This window comes from Peromyscus leucopus, chromosome 18 (genome assembly GCF_004664715.2).
Source record: "Peromyscus leucopus breed LL Stock chromosome 18, UCI_PerLeu_2.1, whole genome shotgun sequence".
Taxonomy (NCBI): Eukaryota; Metazoa; Chordata; class Mammalia; order Rodentia; family Cricetidae; genus Peromyscus; species Peromyscus leucopus.
The window spans coordinates 21,143,715-21,170,540 of record NC_051078.1 but is presented as its reverse complement, the minus strand read 5'-3'; the positions used below and the strand labels follow the sequence as shown (position 1 = coordinate 21,170,540).

The following is a 26,826-nucleotide window of genomic DNA, read 5'->3' as shown; positions in this document are numbered from 1 at the left end:
TTATCATAAATATGTTAAGATGAATATTGCCTAACTTCTAAATATGAGGGATCTTTTACATATATTTTTGCTATTGATTTCTAATATAGTCTCTTGTGGTCTGAGAATGTATTTATGTAAATTTACTATTTCAGCTTTTTTTGGACATATATGATGAACCTAATCTCAGAAAATATTTTAGGTCTTATTTTTATTATTATTTTCCATAGCATTTTAAAAATTCGATAAGAGCCAATTGATTGATAGAGCTCTTTAAATCATGTATATTTTTATTGATAGTCTACCTACTGCATCTATTAATTATAAAGAAGGGTGTTGCAGACTCCAAGTGTAAAAAGTTTAGCTTTCCATTCAGTTCTAACAGAGCTTTGAATTGAGAGGTAATTTCTTTATCATACTACTTACCATTTAATGAGGGAAGATTTTATTATATTATAATTGTGCTTTAACAATCACTATTTAGCTCTGAATCATTTTTCAGTCCCCTGGAAGGAAACTTTGTACTCAGTAGCAACCATTCTCAACTTCATACTAATTAAAGTTGTTTGTTTTAGTGGCTTTCACAGAATGAATATTTTAAGTTATTCTTTATTGTTAATGGTCATTAAAGTCTCTGCTCGGTTACCTGAGTAACCAGTTAATAGTAGACAGATTTTCTGAAATGATCAGGCACAATAAATAGCTTATCTTTCCTAGAGACTTTCCACATGCCCAGGCATGCTTTCATTATCAGTCAGGCAGATGCCATTTCTGTCTCTGCCTTTACTTCACACTTTAACTGCATGCCTGCATGTCAGCTGAAGGTGAGAAGAATACATGGCTTTTTCAGGTCTCTCTGGGCATTCACATGACCTTCAGTGTGTATACAGCATGTATTCAGCTTTCGAGATTCTTCAGAATGCGTGGGTGATTTTTAAATCCTCCACAGGCAGAGGATTTCTCCAAAGCAAAGCTCTCCAGCCAGTGGATTGTTTCCCCTAAACATTACTGACCGCTTCCGACAGCTATGAGGTTAACATGTTTGTTATCATTGTTTTCCACAAGTACCTCTAGAGAAAGAGTCTTTTTACACTGGGCTTGTTCTATGTCAGGCCAGTAATAAACAGCCTTGCAACCAGGTTCTTTCAGGGACGTGCTAGACAGGTTTAAAAAACAATTCTTTTGGAATAATACTTAAAAGGAGACTTGGAAAAAAAAAAAACAAAGACTTAGAAGTCACCATTAGATGACTTCCAAATGGCACTGGGAATTTGGGCTATTAACTTTTGAGTCCACCGCCTATCTAGAGAGAAGCAACAAGACAAGGCCAAATTAAAATGTGACAAAGTTTCACTGTTATTAGCAAGAGTTTCTTCCCCACTTTTATGGAAATCTAAAAGTGCTACTTCTCACTTCTTTTTGCTACTTTTTGATTCTTGTTACTCTAATGAAGAAAATGAAGCCTTTCCCTGTTTTGACTATTGCCCAGTGTCATGGTGTGTTAGAAACACAGATGAGCACATTGTGTCCTTCTACAGCCTCACAATTAATTGAGTAACAATGAATTCACAAGGTTTAGCAGGTTCAGTGACAGAAATTTGACATAAAATTCATCTACCTCGGTAGCTTAACTGCAGCCAGAGAAGGTTCCTCATCCCTACCTTAATTACTAATATTAGTACATCACACAACACAAAGTAACTTTATATATATGCATGTGTATATACAAATATATATATATATATAGTTAATTATGTATTATCCACATATATGTAATATAGGTACATATGTATGGCTTACAGAATGAGAGGAAGTTAGAGTGCAACTGTAGGAGAGTTAGAAAGTTCTCAGAAGTGGGCCAAGAAAGAGTACATAGGTAAGACAATAAATGAAACCAGTGCTGAGAGGTAGCTGTTGGAATCAGGTTTGATGCTGGACCAGACAGGCAAATAGGTAAATGGGCAGACTCCTGAGGAGGCTGTATCAACAGGGGAGGACCAAGCTAAGACAGAAAGCCCTCGGTCCTTGACACACACACCAGCTGTCAGATAATAGGTTGGTATGGGTCTGTGCCATCACAGTTGGTTGTCTCTCGTTTTATTGGGTCCACGTAAAGGGATTACACCCTTTCCTCAATCTGGCTTGTCTTGATAAATTCTTGGGTCTGGTTTCCTTGATAATACTTTAGTGTACCCATGTGCCCTACTGTTCAATTCTCCCTAATAAGTGTACAGAGAAGTTCCTTTTCTATTCAAGGGGTAAGTCATTTATCAGTCTGAACAGGATGGGTGGAGCCTGGTGGATAGTATAGTTTCTGGATCCACCCAGAGCCTGTATCCATCCTTCTTACTCAAAATAAAGTCAAAACGGCTTGTAAACTAGAATCTCTCTGGGAAATACACAGACTGAAGAAACCATTCTATACAATATAGAGTAACTTAGAGTCAACACCACCAAGCTGTAGCTGCTTCATCTACCTAATCTTGTGTGTTTATGTGATTTCTGTATGTGTGTACATGTGTGGTGAGGATGCATGTTTATGTGAACACCAGAAGTTGATATAAGATGTGTTCCTCAATCACAATTCTCCTAAACAGTACATTCTTTTTTTTTATTTTGCATGTGTGTATGTCATATTGTGTGTGTAGAGATCAGAGAACAACTTCTACCCTATGGTTCCTGGAGTTCAAACTCAGGCTTGGCAGCAAGCTCCTCTATATACTGAGCCTCTCACCAGCCCTCAGTTAGGGTTTCTCCCTAAACTTTGTGCTCACCAGTGGGGTTGAGTAACTAGTTAGTGAGCTCTGGGGTCTACCTGTCTCCCAACCATCCCTATTTATTACTATATATTTGAGTTCAACCATACCTGACATTTTGTTTATGTAGATACTGGGGATCTAAACCCATGTCGTCATGCTTGAGAGGTATAATTTCCTTCATGAGCTATTTCCATAGACACCAAATTTTGATGCTGTGTGATTAGGTATATTTTTAATGAAGGCTGTTATTCTTTTACACTGCATCTTTATTGTCCTATGATGTGACTCTTTATCATTGATAGTTTTATTTAAGTCTTTGTGAAATACATAGGCATTCAAGTTTTCTTATAACACAGTTAGCATGACACATTTTTTCTTTTCCCAGTACTAAAATTATTTGAATCATTACATTTAGATTTTGGTGAACAACATATAGATGGGCTTTGTATTTTTTTTGTCCCTTAACAAAATCTGTTGTATAGTCTTCTAAATCATTCACATATTAAATGGTTATTGATTTAGTTGGATTAATTTTAACTATATTCTATTTTTCTTGTTTAATTTGGTCCTTTCGATTGGCCTTGCCTGGCTTTAACTGAGAATTTTATATGAATCCTGTTCCCAGTTCTTGCCTGCAGCAACATGTCTACATGCTAAGGTCGCTCAATGAATTGATATGACGGCTTACTCAATAATGGTATTTTGGATATTGTAAGAATAATAATGAAGTCACATTGTATGTCTTCCTTCATTGGTACGCTTTCTTTGTTGATATGGATCTAAGTTTCTGACTTTTTTCATTTCCTTTTGCCTAGAAAACAACCTCCAGTAGCCACTGAGAGTGAGGCTGCTCATGATGAGTTCCTCAATGTGAGAAATATTTCTCATTCACTTCGGAAGGACAGTTATCCTTGGTACAAGATTTGTGCTTGCTGAACTATCTTTTTTTCCCTTGAGCTCACTTCTTTCTCACACAGCTTCTGATCAGAAATCTACATTTTCTCATCTTTATTCCTGCAGACATGGCACTTTTCTTCCACAGTCTCACCGAGAACTTCATTTAGTGTTTGGTTTCCAGCAATGTGAAACAATATGGATATCTAGCCTTATGGTTGCTCATGATTTTATTTTTATCCTGAGTATTTTTTCTGGGATCTCTAGATTTGTACTTTGTGCTTTCTTACTAATTTTGGAACATTTTTGGCCACTAATGTGTGTGTGTGTGTGTGTGTGTGTGTGTGTGTGTGTGTGTGTGTGGTCTGCTTGCATATGTTATCATGTGTGTTTTTGCATTTGTATAGTTCCACATGTGTGAAACTGTGCACACATACAAGGGTGCATACATGTGGAGGGCAGGAATGATCAAGTGTATTCCTTAATTGTTTGTTCTCCATTTTATTTACTGAAGCATCATCTCTCACTGAACTCAGAGCTTACTGCTTAGCAAGTCTAAACAGCTAGATTGCCCTGTGGATCTTCTGCCTCTGCAATCTGAGCACTGAGGTGACAGGCAGGCTCCCACATATTCCTGGATTCTATGTGGCTCCTGGAGTTCAGGTCTCCAGTTCCCCCTGCCTGAGTGGCAGGCCCTTTATCACCAAGTGTCTTAGTTAGGGTTTCTATTGTGAAGAGAGACCATGACCATGACAACTCTTCTAAAGGGAATAATTTAACTGGGGCTAGCTCACACTTCAGGGTAGTAGTCCATTGTCATCATGGCAGGAAGCATGGCAGCACTCAGGCAGACACAGTGCTGGAGAAGTAGCTGCGAGTTTTATATCCAGATTGCCAGGCAGCAGGAAGAGTGTGTGACACTGGGCCTGGCTTGGGCTTCTGAAACCCCAAAGCCTACCCTGAGTGACACACTTCCTCCAACAAGGCCACATCTACTTTAACAAGGCCACACCTCTCAGTAGAGTCACTCCTTGTGAGCCTATGGGGGCCATTTTCAATCAAACCAACACACTGAGGTATCTCCTCAGGTCTCTTGGTTACTACTGAGCCCAATATTTCTTTTTCTCTGTGATCTCTTTATTTTCCGTCTTGGGCTTTATTGGCATACATGGTATAATTTTTTAAAACTGCTCTACAGTGCCTAAAAGGTCTGTTCTGTATCTTCATTGTTCTGTTTTCTCTTTACATATAGATTTGAGGAAGTTTATGATAGTCTCTCTTTAAGGGCTGTGTCTGTTTTACTGAAATGAAAGCACTTTTAATTTCTATTGCTGTGCTTTGGATTTCTAGCATTTCCATTTCATGGTTCCTCAGAGTTCTCGCCTCTCTGTTTATATTATCTATCTAGTCTTGTGCTTTGCCTACTTCCTCCAAAAAACCTCAGCATTTTAATTAGTCATTTCAAGTTTTTTTTTGTTAACTCTAGTATCTATGCAATAAGTGGGTACTGTTTAGACTTTTTTTTATATATTGTGTTTCATATTCCTGCTCTTTAAAGTGTCTTATAATTTGGTGATCAAAGATCTCTCTCATGAGGGGGGGAGGGAGAGAGAGAGAAAGAGAGAGAGAGAGAGAGAGAGAGAGAGAGAGAGAGAGAGACTATGTCCATATCACCTTGAACATGTCCAAGCTTGTCCCATCTAAGCAGCTAAGTAGCGTCAGCCTGCTTAGTACTTGGATGGGAGAGAAGGAGAGGGAGGAAGAAAGGGCAGTCAGATATGCTATTTCTGGTATCCTAACTGAGATATATTTTTAAAGGGAATATTTAAAGTATTATGGCTAGAATTTGGGGTACATTTAATGTGTGCTATAATACAGGCGCCAAGGACTTTAAATTCTTACAGTACGCTTGATCTCTTTTAAAATTTAAAATCTCTCCTTTGATTTTGCCTTTAAGTAGCTTATCTTCAGAGAGGTTCTACGTGTCATAGTTTTCATTATGACTTACTATGAGTAAAGTAGATCTCTCTGTTATGTAGTTAGTGCATTTGACCTTCAGTGCTCTTTTTTATAGTGTAGCTCAACCCAGGCCAGCTCCCATGCCCTACTGAAGGTTTCCCAGAACGTGTTCATGAGTCCTGGTCCAGACCACCTGACCTGTGCCTGGTATGTAACACAGGAAGTGAACAGAGGCCTGTAGTGAGGGGCCTGCTGATACCCAACTGAACTAATGTTCCCACATTTTTGATACATGGAGAATAAGCCTTTGCTGTAGAGAAACAGAGTGTATATTACAATTATATTTCATGGTTATTGCACTTCCCCCTTCCCTGCCACAGGCAGAAGGGGAGCCTTCTTGGGTCTCCAACATGAGACACTGTTGTGGTCCTGGAAGTAAAGTCCACAGAGACAGAGATTGGGGAGGCTGCAGTCCCAAGGTTTCTCACTCTGTACCACAGTCAGCCTCTGCAAGTTCACTGAAATAACTGTGTAAACTCTCCCCCCTGTTTGTGACACTTGTTTCCTGCTCCACATAAGCAACTCACAAATGTGTTCTGTTAAGCCTGTGCTTCTCCAGCTCTTAGGGAGATGGTTTGCCTTGCAGCCTCATGTTTCTCCTGGGTCCAAGAGAAGCCATTGATTTCCTATATGTCAATAATCTTGTTATGAGGACTAGCATAGTGACGGAAACTCTTTAAATGTCAGGACTGAAACAGAAAACATTCCCTCAATAATTTAAATTTGTATTTCTCTATTTTTTTTCTGTTTTTGTTCATTTTTACTGTTTTCCTATGAAAGAACAGTATCTGGATAATATCTATAATATACTGAGGAATAAACCTGTCTTGTACATATCCATAATAACAAAGAATATGTAGAGTATTCTAGAATCTTTCTTTCTTCTCTGCAGTTATTATAAAACCGTATCTATAATAGTTATTTGACTCACGGATCCCAAGATTAGTGTTCCCTGCCTCATTCCTTTCCCCATACTTTTTACATAATTATTTTTATTTTATATATTTTTTAGTGATTAAATTTTTTTTGACAGTTTCAAATATAATACATTTTGGTTATATACCTTTCCCTCACATTGTCAAACACTCCTTTCTATAAGTCCCTCTCCTATATTCACGTGATTTTGTTTTGTTTTCATGACCCAGTAGGGCTGTCTCTGTGACCATGGATATGGAGCCATCCAATTGACCCTGACAGGCTCCCCCCACTGTCTGTACAGCTCAAGACAGTGAATCACCCTCCTCAGAATCCATCAGTGTCCAAAAGTTCTGGAGTTATGGCTAGGGCACCATGATGTCCTAACACGCCATATCTTTCTATTTAGAGTGCCAGTGTTGTGCACCAGTCTAGACAAGTTTTGATCGAAGTTTCAAGTCTCATATCTTTAGATGTCTGTGTGTCATCAGACTATTACTCTTTATACACACACATTTCTCTACATACATTTTGCATGTACATACACATTATATATAGATCAATACTATAATGTGAAATTATATGATACTGATATTATACTCAATACTGTAATGTGAAATTACACATATACACATATATACATATATACACGCATACATATGTATATATATTTATCTCCACAGGCAGACTGTGAGAAAGAATGAAAATCATTAAACTTGTGTATGTGGTGTATATGTGTGTGTATCTATGCATATGTGTGTATATGTATGTTTGTGTGTATATGTGTGCGTATGTATGTGTGGGTATATATGTATGTATGTGTGTGTGTATTACTTTTCTCATTGTGGTGACAGACTCCTGACAAAATATCATTAGGAAGGAGAGGTATGATCAATCACGATAAGGAAACTCATGGTAAGATAAGCTTAAAACAACTGTTCTCATTGCAGCCACAGTCAGGAAGCAGAGATCAATTACCCAATCTAGAAACTTCCTCACAGACATACCCAGAGTTTTGTATCCCATGTAACTCTATATGCTCTCAAATTGATGACCAATATTAACCATCATAATATACACATTATATATGTGTATACATATCACATATATGTGCATATATGTATGATGTATATAAATGTTTTATATATATGGCTTAATGCTATAAGAAACTTTGCAGGAAGGTGCTAAGTTGCATCTGATTAAATAGAGGCAGATTTACAGCCAAGTAACTGACTTACACTTGCCTCTCCCTTGCTTACATTGGCTCCCAGAAGGCCAGTGTTCCTTAGTGTGATGCTAAGATGACCAGAAACAGATAACATCATGTTTTGTTCAGTATGCAGATTTCTAGGTCAAAACTCTGCCTATTAAAAGAGAACTGGCTTGAGACTCTTCGGTGATGTCTGGGTATGTCATAGGAATACTAATCTCTGAGAATCACTCACTTAAATCTTCATTGCCAACTTCCGCTCTTCCCTACAGTAATCGCACCAAGGCAGCCATTCGGCAGGAAACATTTGCTCACTCAACTATCATCCTGCTTAGCTAAATGATAAATGTATCTCAAATTAATATGGGCTGCATGAATCACAAACATAACACTTATTTTTAAATCCTTTAATGTTTTAAAGATTCATCCCACAGAGCTGTTTATTTCTTCAACCAGGGCAGAAGTGTGAAAGCTTTCTTCACAGCTCTTCTAATTATACAGTCACACTATCAACCATGTAGAATGAATCAATACCACAGTGTTGTTTCAGTACACTGCTGTGGAAGAAATACATTGCGAAGTTATAGGATATTGTCAATCTTAAGACAAAATAGGATCAAGAATGGAATAAAACACAGCCTTAGAATTAAATGTAGATGATATCTTACTTTCCTCTTCCTATCATCCTTAGAGAGGAAGATAAAGGAGCTTGTCAGGGATTACCCAGTATCACTTTTAATATTTAAGTTACTTTCTTCACACCTCAATGCAAAGTTAGCACATCATGTTCTCTTTATTACATTAAAATACGCTTTTGGAGTTGTAAGAGAAAACTGGGTTGAAATGTCCCTTGAATCCTATCTGACTCTCATTTTTTCTATTCTGAATGTATTTTTCCTCTGATCAGTTAAGCACTATGACAGGAAAGTGCAAGAGTCACTCAAGGTCAACGTGGAAGTTCTTCCGAAGAATTCAGCATACACAGGGCATTGCTGATAAATAATATTTATGCATTATGTAGTTCACTTGTTTTGTGGAAGGTTGGAGAAGTTAGGTTACATGGGCAGACTTTTATTTTAGAATGAAAATGCCCTATAAAACTATGTGTGATTTTGTTTGTAATTTACCCATGACTGGCCATTGAAACCCATTTTCACTTCCATTGGCAATAACTTCAAGAACAAGAAATTTCCAGAATAAAGGATGTTTGACACTGGAAATCCCGCTGTGATACTAAATGTGGTATTTCTATAAATACTGCTACTGTCAGAGTGCTTTGGATGAAACTTTGGGACTGTGTGAAGTGCTCGTGATACAATACCACAAAATGTGACCAATTATGGGGAAGAATCAATAGTAGCCATGTTGGAACTGGCACTGAGAATTCAGGATGCAGCTGGCTCAGGGCTAGTGCTTTGTATTGCTATCATATTAAATCCTTACCCTCTTCCAGTGAAGTGCCACACAGTTTCCACATGGGAGAACTAACAGTTACAAAGTAAGTGACTGGAACAGAAAGTCAGAACCCAGATCAATAGGACGCAAAGGGACACTTCTGTTCCTTGCTTTGTGCTCCAGACCATGGTATTGTCCTCAGTCTCACCCACATTGTCCCCCAACCTCTCTGTCCCCACTGAATTCTCAGACTGCCTTCTAAACAACCTGATCTGACTTAACTTTGCTTTCTGCTCTCTTTTTTTTATTCTACATGCTTTCTACTAGTTAGTACTTTATTTGAACAAAAACTCTTTCAATTAAAAACTAACAATACTAGGTACATTATAATTCCTATTGATTTTTTTCAGTCACTTTGGTTAGAATAACGTGTAATCAGTATCAGTAGAGAGTCATGAAATACATTTGCCTTTGTGACAATGTAAAAAAAGTCTTTACTTTCTTCAGCACATCTTGTTAAAAATTTGTAGCAACCCTGTGTGGGCCAAACTGATATAATTTGCATTTTACATGGCTCAGGGGTAAGGGAATCACATTATATCCTTCTTACCTTATTATCAATCTTATCAATGTAATAGGATAATTTAATATCGATGCTACAATCCAGCATTGTGAGATTTGATAGAAATCCTATTCTTTCACCCTTCCTTTTCCCTTCCCCCTCTCTCCCTCCCTTCCTTCTTTCCTTCTCTCTTTACAAAGATTTACTAAATGACCATAGTGTGCTATGTGCTGTTCAAAATAAATATATATTGGGAACCTATTCCCCAAGTTGAATTTCCACATCCAGCCTTAACGCAAGGGGAGCTCAGTCCTTCCTCATCTTTGTTCAAACCCATGGGAAGCCTGTCTCTTTTTGGATGGAGACAGGAGTGGGGGGTGCAGGGAGGAGAGGAGGGAGGGGAAACCGTGGTTGTTATGTAAAATAAATGAAAAAAATGTTAAGTAAAAGAAAAAGGAAAAGCAAAGATGTGTGTGTGTGTGTGTGTGTGTGTGTGTGTGTGTGTGTGTGTGTGTGTGAGTGTTTCAGTTTTCAAGGAACTTTTATTCTATTTGGATTTTATTCATATTAAATAGAAGTGAATCTATGGGTCATTTAGTAATAGTATTGATGATCTTGAAGTAAACTAAATGTTAGTGTCATGAAGGAAGAAGTGGCATTGATTTAATTACCACTGTATCCTCAGAATGAAGTTGGGTTTCTGGGACTAGTTCCTAGCACACAGATATGTTTTGAGTTGGTATTTTTAACAATGGTAGAAGCTTTACAACTCTGGTTCTTGTTGATATTTCCATTCTAAAAATATGCTATAGGTGCACTACTCATGTCCATTTCCAAAGAGATAACCAATCGTGTTGGGGCTGTTTTAATGAATCATCAGTGTTTCTTCACCAATGGAAGTAACACCATTATGAGTCACATAATCATTAGAAAACTTTGTATCCTTCCTAAATTTATTTCCATGCCTTGTTATTTGCATACAAAAATAGAACTGTTAAACTCTTCTTATTTTTGAAAATTCTTGCTTCAATGGGTTGTCTGAAATTTTAAGACAAATAGTGAGAAATCAGGATAAAAGTAGGTATCTCTGTGATAGTCATAAGTTAACGGTATTTGTATTTATATTAGGACTGTACTTCTAATAGAGTACCACATGCTACATGAAGAAAAAAAGAAGACAGGAGAGAAAGGGGGAGATGAGTTAAATATTTTCAAACTCACTTCCTTGGTGTTGTTAAAAAGATTTCAGCTGTTCAATGACTGCTTTCAAATGGGGCCACCACATGGGACAGAACAGGAAGTTGCTGCCAGTGATTACAGTTCCTGTGGACAACACTACTAGATTTTCATGAACCCTGATATACACTATTAACAGATGGAAATTTTTCAAATGCATTATGGAAAGGGTGTCTCAAGAAACATTAGTTTAATGGTGCTTCTGAGATTATGGCGAACATATTAAATACTATCAAACAAATGGAGCCAATTGTAGCTTTAAAAATGTTTAGATTTTTTATTACAATGGAATTAGCAAGTATTTTCACTTTTAGAGAACTTTTCCATTCTTAAATAAATACAATTTTTTTGTGATATTTCATTGTACCATATGAAACTCTCAAAGACATTTTTAGGATTTTTTCCTTTTGCAAGATATGTTTAAATGTTATTTTTAGCATTTAAAATTTGCATATTGAATCAGTTATAGCTCTAAAAGTAATATAGAAAGATTTAACTTATATTAAAGTCTTGAGGCCTACCAAATGCCTAAGTAATTATCTGTTCTAAATTGGTTGGGTATATATTTTGGGTGTTTTTCAGTGAGCAATTAACATTTAAAATTATTTTTGTTTTACATTATTATATTTTGCTCTGTTCTGTTTTGTTGTTATCTCTTTTCTAATGAGAGACAGGAAGGGAGTCAATCCAGAGGGGAAGGGAAGTGGAAGAATTAGGAGGAAGAGGAGGGGTAGGGGAAAATAATCAGGATATACTGTATGATGGAAAAAATCTATTTTCAATAAAAGAGGGGAAAATAATGGATTGCCATAGCTTATACTTTCCATGACAACTGTTACATTTATTTCTCTCTCTCTCTCTCTCTCTCTCTCTCTCTCTCTCTCTGTGTGTGTGTGTGTGTGTGTGTGTGTGTATTATATAAGAGCTGACTCTTAACAGTACCCTGTAGTTAACTTCCAAATATGATGGCGAGGATTATACGTTTTGTTCTACGGCACAATGAATGAGATCTGTCAAAACCAGTGAAACTCCTGACCCAAATATTTCTAATCCCCATATAATTCTTAATTTGATGAGGACATTTAACTGTCTACATTTCTCTTTTAAACTGCACATCTCTGTTCAAATTTCTGAACCTCTTTCAACTCTTAGGTCCAGGAAGGCTGGTTGATTTGAAAAGGAGGAAGATCTTAATAGCTATTTTATATTTCTATCGTTAAAATAGGACAAGGCTTCCTCAGCCGAAGCACTGGCAGTTTCCCTGGGGTGATGTAGTAGGTAGTCGGGTGGTAAATGATGGAAGAGACTCTATGATCTGTTGTCACCTTTCCTTCTGTAGGTAAATACAGGACATCACCTGCTCATCCTGCAGCATGAAAATGGAGAGAGTAAGGCAAGTTGGAGCAAGGTGGGTGTTTATTCCATTTCATTTAGTGGATAGATGAGCAAAATAAAGAATTGTTTTTACTTAAAGGATTCATGAATGATGAGCATCTGAAATTTAAGAGATGGAAATAGCTTTACAGAGATAGATGTCTGAAAAATATGTATGGGAATGAGAGAAACATGCATCTTGAGTGTGGATCCATTCAGGTAGACGGGAGGATGGATATCTTGCTTTCACTTTCAATTGTTTAAATTACACTGTTCAACATATTGTGAGACTCTGAATTCTTCACATTATCTGAAATGCTGAGTGTGGGCATACAATATTTGTATCAGGGCTTATAGTGCAGAGATGTTGACATGTGTGAACTCTAAGTTAGCCTTTTCTATTTTCTATGTCCTTTTTCATAATAAACAGAAAGAGGGAGGAAGAGGACATATGGAGGAATTGCTAGAAAGGAGCCTTCACTTTCAGCATCAGCTCTGACCTTTCATCATAACATTAATTAATGAACATTAAAATAAGTCACAGTGTCTCATTAGATGTATCAAAATGCTTGTTCCCACTTTGAAAATACAATAAACATGTCATTCTGAAGTTAGTTTTAGAAACCTCTCTTCATTAGATAGCTTTGCTCTGTGTAAGTCTGGAGTAACTCCTGAATATGCTTTTTTCTCTCTTCTCTCCCTCACTTCCCCAATTATTCTAAATCCATCCTCCATCCTCATGCTGGGCCCCTCAGTCTCCCCTCCCTCCCTCCCTTCCTCCTCCCTTCCCCATCTCTCCCTCTCTCTCAATCCCTCCCCTTCTCTTTCTCCACCTCAATTCCCTCCTCTTTTCATCTGGGTCCTAATACCCACTGTTCTCTACACCATCTTTCCCTCCTACATGCCTTGTACAGTGATTCTGACTCCTCATACAAAATTTTCTATCTTCCTTTTTTTCTCAAGAAGTTTAGAAGGTATCTAAACTCTCTCAGATTATTTAGCAGAAAAATAATAAGGAAAGTATGGTTACAATAATTCTTGAATTTTGCTTCAGAAATTATCTATAAAAACTTTTGTACATTATACTTTTCTTGTGTGCTTTAAGGTTTTTTTGTTGTTTTTTCAAATAAAATAAAGTATATATATATATATATATATATATATATATATATATTGCAATTTTAATAACAGTAAATGAGATAGATGATCTCTGTAAAAAGATGTCTAGCGCCTAGTATTGTGGAATGTTGTTCTGTATGCTATGAATATGTGTTGCTCTGATTGGTTGATAAATAAAGGTGTTCAGCCAATGGTGAGGCAGAATAAGGTTAAGCAGGACATTCAAACTAGAGAGAGAGGAAGAAAGAGAGAGCTGAGGAGATGCTGACAGCTACCCTCATGAGAAGCAAGATGTAAAGGTAACGATAAGCCATGAGCCATGTGGCAAAGTATATATTTAAAGAAATTAGTTAATTTAAGATGTAAGAGCTAGTTAAAGAGAAGCCTGAGCCATTAGGCTATACAGTTCATAATTAATATAAGCCTCTGAGTGTTTATTTGGGTTCAAGTGGCTGCAGGGGCTCAGGGCCACAGGAGCCATGCAGGACCAGAGAAAAGTTATAGCTATAACCTAGCTCAACCATATTACTCCTTTTTTCTTAACACATCACTCCATACCTGTAGTGCAGCATTAATGTCTGTAGAGAGAAGCACAAAAGAAAAATCTCATAGAACATTGACTGGGTTGAACATAGTTCACTCAATATTCCTTGCTATTTGCATCAGCAGCTACAAAAATGATGTCTAAATAATAAAAGGTTTAAGGGAAAGAGCAACATTTTGTGCAAGTAAGTTTATTATAAACTGGAAATGAGAAAGTGAAGGCATTTTGGACTGACTTCACCCCTTTACTTTGAAAAAGAAGGAAGCTAAGCAGACTGGAACCTTTGTAGAATTAAATTATTCTATTTCTGAGGGTTATTAGGGAATTCTATGCTGACTTTACACTTGACTCAATAGCCATATTAATGAGAATTCCTCCAAAGAATATAAAGAATGTTCTTCTATGAGGAGGTAGATATATTAAATCAAGTTTGTGGGGGTATTATTGACTAAAGTTTCATAAGAATTTCTTACATTTTGGCCAAGAAAAATATCCCCACAAAAATGTTTAAAATAAATTATTCACATTAATGGAAGATGGCATGCATTTTTTATATTTTTATATAAAATTAATAAAAAATCATTAGAATGGGACATTTTCAGATTGGTTTCTCTTGAGAGATTTGCTAAAAGGCAGCATAGTGGGTTAGTTAAAAGCAATGCTGTGGAAGTCATCGAGAGTGGTATGGAAATCAGTTCTTCCTTTGCACTAAGTCACTATTTCCTTAGGTCTTGGATAAGTTATCTGTGAAAGCAGAAAGATGTGAGATGGCCAAATGCAGAGGGCACTCTCTAATAACTTAACTAGTACTGAGAAGTGTTCAATGAAATACCTTTAGGAGTTGGTGTTTAGGGAGAAGCAATATATATGAAGTGATGTAACACTCATGGTACCCACATGGCTATAGATTTATGCTAACTTGATTGGGTCTCCAGTACAAGGCTTTTTTCACATCTCTGGGTTTTGATTGTTCTCATCTGAAATTGCCTCTAAGTTTTAAAATTCCATAAGCTACTGTCTTTTTAACTTGGGGCTCAGGTGATTAAATACATATCTGTCATGTAGTGTTGGCTAGTTTATGTCAGCTTAACACAAGCTATCATCATCTGACAAGAGAGAACCTCGAATGAGAAAATTCCTCTATAAGACTGGAGTATAGGAAAGGCTGTAGAACATTTTTTTAATTAGTGATTGATATGGGTGGTACCACCTAGGCTGGTGATTCTAGGTGCTATATGGTATCAGTTTGAGCAAGGCAGTAAGCAGCACTCCTCCATGACCTCTGCATCAGCTCCTGCCTCCAGGTTTCTGCCCTATTTGGGTTTCTGCCTTGGCTTCCCTCAGTGATCTGACTCACCATATGTTAGCCAGAAAATTCTTTTCTCCTCAAGTTGCTTTTTGTCAGGGTGTTTCATTACAGCAATATTAACCCTAATATTCATCACAGTATATAACCTCTATTCTTAGAATCTACTTTTAAAGAATAAAACAAATTAAAAGTGTATGGGACTATAACAGGATTATATTCAGAAACATTAATGGATATATTCTGACAGAGCTTAAGAACGGTTAAGTACTGGTTACAAATAAATAACTGATACTCTTTTATGTCAATTATTGGAGACTATGTATAATACACAAATGCAATTTGAAATAAGTATGCAAGGGTACTTTTCTTAACATGGTTCTTTTCAGAAATAAACATATTTGTAGCAAAGTATGAAAACTACCTAGGTTTTTATTTTGTTTTTGAACGACATCTCTTCTTCCATTTTAAGTCGCTTTTGGGTATAAGATCAATAAGCTGATTATAGAAAACTGAGCACATTTTTCCAGGAAGGCTACTTAGAAATAATGCAAAGAAAAACACATTTAGCATAGATTTTTTAAAAAGGCCAGCTTTGATCTTGCATACATGTTTGTGTATTCTGCTTCATTTCTACTACCAAATTAACAATTACATGAGCCAGAAGAAGCCATCTAATTAAAGAATAAAATGTAATTTGTGCCATTACACTTCTGCTGGTCCTGTTATAGAATTATCTATGAAGAAGATGAAACACTGCACACTACTAAGTGATTTATGACTATATGGCCATTCATCATTACAGGTAATTGTTGCTTGATGTAGACAAGCATCCAGTCTCATTACAATCACACATTAACAATACATCTTGAGGCCGGCATGGATCTGCATGCCTGTGACCCCAGGACTAAGGAGACTGAAATAGTAGGATAGGAAAATTCAAGCCAGCCTGGCTACACATTGAGACTGTGTCTTAAAACAACAATTTCAAACAAGAAAAAAAATACAAATTGGGGATGTTTGAAATGTAGTTTCAGCCAGGAAGTCTCCCTTACTTCCTGTTCTCATTACATACAGCCCATCTTTTCTGTTCTCAATCTTATATCCCATTTTCTCTCTTAAGAAAAAAGGAATGTTCTGTCCAGAAGCCCAACCTAGAAACCCCAAAACCTATTCATGACAATGCACCCCCATCCCAATCCCTCTTATAATCAATGTTACTATAGCTTTTACATTTATCATCTGAATTTCTCTTGAATCATTTCACTTCTCTGTCAAGCATACTACCTTCCAGCCAAAATGACTCCTGTTGAATTTCTGAAGTTGTCATCTCCAACCATTGTTCTTTCACCCACACTTCTCACTTCGGTACATTCTCCACCTATACTTTACTTTCTCTGTTTTCAAGTTAAGACAGTGACGTTACTGTGGATGCTTCCTTATAGAGTCCTCTCCTTCCTTCACTTCTGCTACACATAAACAGAATCCTCAGGAATGACTCCTCACATGGCTGCTTTCCTTCACTGCATTGTTCCATAATGTATCTGCTTCTCACTTAGGTACTTACTTAATTGACTGCAGATAAATTCCTCAATGGCAGTGATCAATGCTGTTTTTGTTTACCTTATGACTCTGTCGAGTAAAAACACAATGCTTGGAACAAAACCAACACTGGACACTTGAGTAAGAGATTAAGTGAAGTAGTGATTGATATTGTTATAAATAGCTTTCTAATTCCTGGTGTGTTTTGTGACTAAAATAGGGATCTTGCATTGACTAAATGCACTGAAAGATTATAACAAATGAATACAAAATTAAATGATACAAATTCATCAAGTTACTTTCATTTTGATGGTGCTATGTTGCAATAGAACCCTTTAATGTTCTTTTCATGATTTAAATCTGAATTTAGTATCAATATAAACAAAGCTTTCCAGGAGCCAAGTGCTTGACCTTAAAACTTGTACTAGGCTGAACCGTGCATCTCACAGTGCTACACAATCGTATGCAATTATTTTAGACCTGGAACAACTACTATGTTTTTTTTAATTTTCTTATGCTCAGTTTTCTTTATTTTTATTATTGTTTTTTGAACTGTGAGCTAGTGTTATGGGTGCCAAATAATAAATTTCTGCTAGATATCTCACATATGTTCCTCACACAATGTTACTCACAAACAAACTTTCAAGTAGGCGTGTATGTTTTGGAGGCGGAACTAACAGATTGTTCAGTCAGCTCAAAAGATTCCATTTCTCTCACTCTTTCCTTCTCTCCCTTCATCTCCATCTTTCTTTTATGTCCTTTTCTTCTCCCCATTTCTAGCTTTGATTCCCTGCTTCTTTTATAGTGTCAGAATCTCCGTGCCAGCCTGTGAACATCAGAGGACCCTTCCGGACTCTTCATCTGCTCAGGATACAGACCTATGGTTCTCCAATCATAAAATACTTACATAGTTTTACTTTTACCTTTGTCCTCTATTTTGGATATTTTAATTGTTTACACAACTTTATTTTTTTTTTCCACAATAACACCCACTGCGTGTCTAGCACACCGGATCTACTGGAGCTGTGCTCTTGTTCAACCACTGTTGGACAAGCTATGTGACTGGGTTCCTGTGTTGCACTTTGCTCAGCTGTCAACCGTAGTTATTGGTTATCATCAGGGGAAAGATCCTAAGCTTGGACAATTTGAAAGGATCTTTAAAAAGTCGGTCATATAAAATTAAAATTTAAAAGAGACAGAGAGGATTATATAAAGATCAAAAATATGAAAAATAACAATTTATTAAAAACTTAATTGAGATCAAACCCCACAAAATGGAGGAAACAAAATAACACTTATATTCACTAACTGAGATTGCTTTCAGAATATATCTCATTCCTCTTAGCTTCAGAATAGACTTTTTGATTGACTGACAGGTGTGCATGCATGCACACACATGTAGAGGCCCGAGCTTGATGTTGGGACTCTTCCTCCATTGCTTTCCTACCTTATTCACTGAGGGAAGGTCTCTCAGTCAAACCAAGAACTATATGAAATGGCTAGTTTTGTTAGCCAGCTTCCTCTGGGGCTCGATCTTCTATCGCTACCTTCTTGGTCTTTACATGATTTCTGGGATCCAAATTCCGGTCCTAAGTCTTCTACAGCAAGTACTTCAACTGCTAAGCTACATCCCCAGCCTGTTAGAAGTCACTTTCTCTCAAGGGGATGTGAGATTAAAACAACATAGAAAAGTGTAGTTCTTTTGCTATGGTATTATGAGCTTAATAATTTAGAAAAGCTTTATATTTACAAGTTATCATACTCAGTAAGACATGATGGCTTAAAATCACTGCTTATAACTGAACAACCTCTCAAGCTCTTTTCTGGATGAGCTGTAACACCAGACGACTTTTCAGTACTAGCTCTGCTCTTTTCCTTCCGGCTACATTTCTCCGCCATTCTTCATCTGTGTCAGAGCTGGGGGCCTTGGGAGCTACTTACAGGCTGACACTGTATTCTACTCTGCCTGTCTGCAGTTACAGACTGTACACAAAGCATCTTATTGTGCCTCAAGCATAATGTTATAAATAAAACCCATGTATCTAATTGATGAGTAACTATTACTTTTATATCAAGATGATAATAAATGACAGTAACCTAACATGAAAATTCTGAGTATATTTTTATCATTTAAAGAGTCATGAGAACTAAGTATATATGATTGTCTCAAATATTGGCATGATGATAATGATGAACATTTATTGCATATTTACTGCATGAAACACTCTCTTTCAAGCAATTTATGTAGATCATATAATGCTGCCCATTCGTCTGCATGAAGACGAAGACATTGTTTTACAGATGAAGAAAGCTAGACATCCATAATCTTCCCTCATATTTACTCTATGAACAGCATACATTTTCTTTACTGGCTGGATATTCCAATTTCATGTGTCTCAGAACAAAGAACCAGAGGGACTCACGTAGATGATAGAAAACAAAGTGAGAAAACTTATTAAGGACCCATTTCCAGGGAAAGAAATAGGCTGATGGAAAATGAGAACTAAGAAGTGGAAAGGTCCTGATATACAAAAATCGGGACGTTTTTTTTTTTTTTTTTTTCTGATACAGTCTCATGTAACCCAATCTGGCCTCAAAATTTCTATACAGCTAAGGATGACATTGAACTTCAGATCCCTCTGCTTCTGATAGAGTGTCAATTGCCACCATGTTTTAAATGATACTGGAGATCCAATACTGGAGCTTTATGCATACTCAGCGAACACTCACCAATTGGGCTAACCGACATCACTGGTCCCAAGAGTTGGGACTTTTGTGTTACTTTAGTGTAGGCTCTACCCTGCTTGTTCTAGTTGTTACATGTAGTATACCCTAAAATTTACATCCTCACCCAGAGGGGTGCATTTTAGTGTTGCAGTATGCCATAGGCTTATAACAAATCACAATGTATTCTTAGACACTCCAGAGTGACTGCAGGGCACACAAGCAGCCTTTTTTTTTTGGTCTTAGCTGTGGAGCTCACATTTTTCCTCTTTGTCAACTAGGTTTTATGAGTAAAGTATTTTCATAACGTTTTGTGCAAGGCCTTCCACACCTCCCTTTCTGCCTCATTAGGAACATTTTCACAAAGACAAATGTAAGTAAAAGGGAATAGTTATCTTTTCTTTTTTTATTTCTCATCATTAAACTTTTCCAAACTTGTGAAAATATACTGCGCTAAGCAGGAGAGCTGAACCCAGGAAAGTATTATTGCATGGAAAATACTGCTTTTAAAGTACACTTGTGCTGTCATCCAGGTTAAGAAGAGTCTTGAGATATGGCCATCTTGTTTACAGCCCCTATCTAGGCAACCTCAACGGTTCCTTAAGAACTGTGTCTCAAGGGAGAAGATCTTTAGGAGACAGAACTTTGAGGCACATTCTCCAAGTCTTCCCTTCACTTACCTAACAGATGAGTTTTACTCCTTCAACAGTACAAGATCTTGTATAACATGAGGGATGATCACCTATTTTTCATGGTTCCGTGTCCTGCCAGGCGGTGGTGGCACATGCCTTTAATCCCAGCACTCAGGAGGCAGAGCCAGGTGAATCTCTGTGAGTTCAAGGCCAGCCTGGGCTACAGAGTGAGATCCAGGAAAGGCGCAAAGCTACACAGAGAAACCCTGTCTCAAAAAACAAACAAAAAAACAAAAAACAACAACAACAAAAAAAACACAAAACAAAAAAAAACCCCAAAAAACAAAAAACAAAAAAACCTAACCTTTTTTATTCAGGAATCTATACCTATCTCAATACCATCACCAAGCACTGAGTCTGGAACATAATGGATACTCAAATTCAGAGGTCACATAATTGATAAACTACTTCCAGAGAGCTTTGGAATTCTCATTTGGCAAGACACAAAACATTTTAGGCTTTAGAGAAATTTTTGATACTCAGGGCATACTGGTTTCCCAAGATAATTTTTCTTGCATTGATTTATTCTTTTATATTTTGAAATATAATTGTATTATTTTCTCCTTTTTCTTCTTAACACTTCATATGTACTCTCCTGGTTCTCAAATTCATGGTATTTTTTTTTTAATTGTTGGTACACACACCACATTCCACACACATTTTTAAATATATAAAGACAATTTGTTCAGTCCCTATCATTTTAATTGTATGCATATGAATTGTAAGACTGAACAGTTTTTGGGTGAACAGTTTGAGGGCCCTTTTCCAGAGCATGTCTTCTGTAAAATGCCTGTATGTAAAATGGCTTGGGGACCCATGAAATCTCACCCTTCCACATTAGCATGTCTGTTTGTGCTGTTCTTGTTCAGGTAGCCATGTTGATGAGACATGGGTATACTACCCCAGGGCTGGTGAAGTCATTGACCTTAGAGAAAAAACTACAGCTGCCACCCTACCAAAACTGTAATTAACTCTATTATAAATATTTATCCTTATATCTGCTAATAAATATAGGTCTTACCAATCACCAAAGTCTTCCTGCAACAGAAAAGAAACATTACAGAAAATCACAACCGATCAAAAGCAGAGAACAAATGACCTGACCATGTGGTGCCCAGCCCCAACTGATGTATTTCTAAAACAACTCCTGCACCTAAAGCTAAAAAGATCGGAGTGGAGGAGAGGGGGCTGAATAACTATAAGAAAGAAAAGAGCAGGGAATTTGCTGTGAGAGTGTTTAAATATTTATTTACAGTGTGTGTGTATGTGTGTGTGTGTGTGTGTGTGTGTGTGTGTGTGTGTACATGCACGTGCACACGCACTGCATGCTCTTGCATGCAGGAGTGTACCCATGTACCACATGGTTTACATAATGAAGTGAGGAGAGAATGTTAGGGTGCTTGTTACTTTGTTTAACCATGGACTTTATAAGGTTCTTAGGTTTGTGTCAAGCTCCTTCTCCCACTGAACAATCTTGCTTGATTTATGAATTCCTTAATGACAAACAATAAAACCCAATTAAACACATTTCACCAAAATTGACAGAGAGATTTGGATATTTAGATGAATGATCCTTCTTCTTCTTCTTCTTCTTCTTCTTCTTCTTCTTCTTCTTCTTCTTCTTCTTCTTCTTCTTCTTCTTCTTCTTCTTCTCCTTTATGGTTTTTCGAAACAGGTTTTCGCTGTGTTGTTTTGGTGCCTGTCCTAGACCTAGCTCTGTAGACCAGGCTGGCCTTGAACTCATAAAGATCTGCCTTGCTTGCCTCCCGAGTGCTGGGATTAAGACATGCAACACTGCAGCCCAGCTTTTTTATTTATTTTTAGAAACCTTTTAAAGTCTTATGTTTTTTAAACTATACAAGTGACAATATTTAAAGGTGAAACAGGCCTATTTTAAAATCATTATCATGTATTCTATATGTTTAAATCTTTTCAAAGTCATGTTTGAAGTTTCTTCACGAACTTCTTAAGAAGATAGAAAAATTGATTGACAGCGGATTTTGAAGCCTGTGATATTAATCTCATGTTTAATTTTTAGCCATAGCAAAATGGGAATTATAAGTCTATGCATTATTCTCTACTTGGATGTGGATTGTTAAGTCCCTTTCTTTGGGGTCTCAAATAAACCCAGTTTTTCATTTTCATTATTTTTTCTCATTCTACATAAGGTAACACCCATACAAATGAGGACCAATATCTTTTTTATATTAACAAGACACTCCTAATAACTACTTGCTATATCTCCAAAATATTGTTTAATCCATGCTTTATACTCTTTCACAATTGAGAGTTTAGGTTTTCTAAGTGTATGTTCCTATGACCATAGCTGGCATTATTAATAATTACTGTATGTTTGCCATTACTCTAAAAGCTTTCAATATAGCAATTTATTTAATATTTAAAATTCTTCTAGGGATAGGGACTACTAAAACACCCCATTTATATATAAAAATGAGGTATTTCTAAAGCAGAAATATTACCTGATAATAATTTGCGGACGTGGGCTGTGAACAACAGAAACTTAAATTCTTGGCTGCAAAAGTTTACCATGCTCATACATGATACAATGAAAAGAAAATTGTGGTTACATTAAGTGGTTAAAGCAAGAACTTACGCCAACATCATCTGTTTTGACTTAGTATAATTTTCAGTCTGTGTAGCCATGAGGAAGCACCTTAATCACTGAATCATGCTCTAGGTGCCAGTGTAGGATCATGTAGGAAATCGGAAATAGTGATGAATGTGCTAACGCAAATAATTGAACAGATGTTTGAGGGTTAAAAAATTAAGAGTGTTTATAGGAGTTGGAGAGTAAAATTGGTATCTGGAGTAGCTGAGGACTGCCTGAGATTGCCTGCAGAAGAGAAGACAAGGCTGGAACAAGTCCCAGGTTTGCCTTCAGCTATGCAGGATTGGTCTAGTGCCCCCTACTGATGGAATTTGGAGGTGATATCCCTGGGGAAGGAGGCATGCATTTTCACTTTTTAATGTTGGACTTTGTATTTCAGTGCACAGGGATGAGTCAGGCTGGGGGTGAGAGACAACACATAACTAAATGACAGACTCATCTACTTAGGGTATATGGGAAATAATATCATCAGGAATGCAGGAAGATTTGGAACTAAGAAAGGAACTAAAACTACCTGGTCCAGCCTGCTTACTTTCAAACAAGAAAACCAAGGCCCAAAGGGATTAAGCAACTTGTAAAAAGTTCCAGCAGTTCCAAGTACCAGAGCCGGGACAGGAATATAAATTTCCTCGTTACACACTTCACTAAAATTCCTGCTATTCAACGCTGTCTCCAAGGACAGGGAACAAATTAATGGACAATGTTCTGAGAAGACAAAAGAAGATGACCTGCAAAGGAGGCCAAAGATGAAAAATTTGTTTAATAGAGAGACTTGGACATCCCATCTATATAAAAAAAAAGAAAAGAAAGAAAAAGAAAAATGAATCAGTCCTGGATGAATTTACTTTGTATGAGAGGAAACTTTGAAAATGTAGGGAAGAGAATGAAAACATGTCCCTTAGTCTATTTCTCTCCATGCTATGTTGTATTTTGGGAGGGGGTTGCAGGGTGGGATCTAGAACTGAGTAACAAGCACTCTATGATTAAACTCCTATCATCATCGGTTAAATAATTTCAGAGTAATTATAAATTTTGAGGCAATTTAATAATTTAGCACTATCTATTGATTCCTAGGTATAAAATGCAACAGAGAGACTGCTTGGTACAAAAACTGTTGAAGCAACACTGTAAGTCTCTTTCCTCACTCCTCGATCTCCTGGGGTGCTGCTCTAATTGCCTTGCCGTGGGTACACCGTTGTTAGTGAGGGCAAAGAGAAGTCTTTGATGAACAGCCGTGTGAGGCCAGTACCTCCTCTGTGCAGGAGTCCAGCCGAGTCAAAGGTCTTTGTCAATTCCAATCTGGTTGAGGAGCCTAGATCTGTAGTACTGAAGGTCTTTCGAAGGATACATTTACATCAATGTGTCAGGCATTTCTGTATTGTTCTCATATGTCAAGCTATCGAATAGAGACAAGTTCAAACCTCTTACATTTAATTTATGTGAGTAGAAAAAAATCCACAGTACCTGAAAAACTACAATATGCTTTTGCCTGTGGTCAAGGCTTTCCTAGGATTTACCTACTAACATTGCACATGGTTTTGTTTAGGGATTTCTCTCAGCGACGCTCTCATGTCAAAGTCTTTTGTTTAATTTACTCAGGAAGGCAGCCCTTTTCTTTCCAGGTGGTTAAATGAGAATGGCATTTAATTTTGTACTCTACTGCTTAGCATAAGGCTGAATTTTGGCAGCTGAGAGAATGTTTATCATCAAACAGCTGAAGATCTGAGAAATTTCAGAGGTTGCAACATCTAATTTCTTTGGAAAAATCACAGTTGCAGAAGCATTAATATTTTTTTCCTGAAATGAATCTTTCTGAAGCAACAATGAATGGGATCCATTGAGAAGCTGTCCAGTTCCCCAAGCAGACTCTCCCTATGGATGATGGCCATTCATGATTGCTATACCAAATTTTTACATTATACTGGAAAGGAGGTCTATGTTTATGTTCATGGTATGACAGGGACAAAATAACACTTATATGTTACCTTAGTGGTCAGCTCAAATTCTCATTGGGATGTGACTTTGCTGTTATCTTTTTGGTTAAGAAGCAACATGAAAATTTAATATATTTAGTGGAAAAAACATTTATATTACACATTGGGTCCCTTGTTCCACTGTGATTGGGATCTATTTCTGGGGAAGTAAAACAAAACAAAAAATAAGGTATCATCAGAATCGGGGATGAAAACACCATTTTCAGTCTGATATTACAAACATTTCCCTTTGGACGTCTTCTGTTGCTCCTAATTAACTCTTGTATTTATCAGAGAGAGATGAATTATATTCAGCATCATCAGAAGTCCCTGGGTTGTCAAAATTAGTCCAAAGGTAGATTAGAGCACAAGACAGAACAGAGTCCAGATAGAACAAAGCACCATTAGATGCTCAGAAAGGCTGAGGTGAAGGACAAGCAAGGACTTTATTTTTTTTTCTCATAGATTGATTTTATAATCACTATAAAATGTGCGAGTACTGACAAACTCCTTATTTAGGTACTTTGTGTACAATCTTCATGTAAAAGCTAATTTTGGAGTAAAAAAGGTCATGGTAAAACCTTATTAGATTTTTAACAAATGTGATACCTATGGTTTTGAAGAAATACTGAAGGACCATCATTACAAATGTGGAATGCCAATTGTCAATAATTGATAGAAACTAAAATCACTGGGGAGAGGAGCCTGGCATGCTTGTGGAGGATGAGCATGCGTACATCAACAGAAAAACAAGCACACTGGGTTGGGGTAGGGGAAACACCATTCCCCTCCCCAGCTGTGGTCCTGCCCTGTACAAGCTGAGAAAGGAACTGAAAGCCAGCAAGTATTCCTTATTCTTTGTTCTTGATCGCAAATACAGTGTGAGCAGTCGCTTTAAGCTCCTGCTTCCTGGACTTTCCATCATGATTGACAGTGACCTCAATAGTGGGCCAGATCAAACCCTTTCTCTTGTAGAAGAAATAGCAAGCCAGAATCCTTTGAATTACTTTCATCAGGGTGTATTAGCACAGCACCAGAGAAACTAAGGCAGTGGATCACCCCAAATTCAGGTCTTATTATGGTTAATTACTAATTAAATATTTTCAGAAATGAGTTCATTACCTAAGCCTGGATTTTTGGAATATGTTTATACAATTTATAATCTTAGAAAAACATGAACATTTCCAAAAACCTGATTCCTTACCTGGAAATTGGGACTAATGATAGAAATAATGTAGAAATGCTTTGAGGGATTAAGATAATATATTAAAACATGGTTTAAAGAATGTAATAATTCTTCTGATTGGTACTATTTCCTCTCTTTTAAATACAGAAGTTCATCAGGTATGCTCAAATCTGTCAAAGAACAGGAGAAAAGGACATATACTGTCCCTAAACTGAAGCTTCAACAGCCACAACGCTGTATTATTAGGATACTTTATTAAATTAAATGTGATTTAATAAATGAGTGCCTTTTCACATAAAACCTTTGATTGCTTTTATATTGTGGTGCATCTTCAGGGCTACATGCATATAGTTACTTGTTCTTTCCAAATACTAGGTCTTGATTTATACATACATGCATATAATTACTTGTTCTTTCTAATATTAGGTCTCCATTTATGCCTCACTAGTAATTGGCCCTTTGAATTATGACAATGGAACCCAGTAATAATAACCTTGGCTACTGACATAAGCAATTTTATTAGTTATCTTTGACATTGCTTCAATAAAATACCTGAACAAAAGCAAATTAAAGGAAGGAAGGATTTGTTTGGGTTCACAGTTTGAAGGTACACTCAATCATGGTGGGAAGTCATGCAACAGTACTCTGAAGGAACTGGACACATTGTGTATGTAGTTAGGAAGCAGAGAGTGATAAATGTTTGTATAAGCTTGCTTTCTCCTTTTCATGAAGACTGGGCCCCCAGCCTAGGGGATAGTGCCACCCATA

The 26,826-nt window shown here is 36.9% G+C and overlaps 1 long non-coding RNA gene across 1 annotated transcript; it reads left to right on the top strand.

The window, feature by feature from the left end:
* The first annotated feature begins 5,711 nt into the window (after positions 1-5,711).
* LOC119089261 lies at positions 5,712-24,359 on the top strand. The gene is made up of 3 exons (XR_005093129.1): positions 5,712-5,798; positions 12,309-12,377; positions 23,974-24,359. It is a non-coding gene; the product is annotated as an uncharacterized LOC119089261 (long non-coding RNA).
* The last annotated feature ends 2,467 nt before the right edge of the window (positions 24,360-26,826 follow it).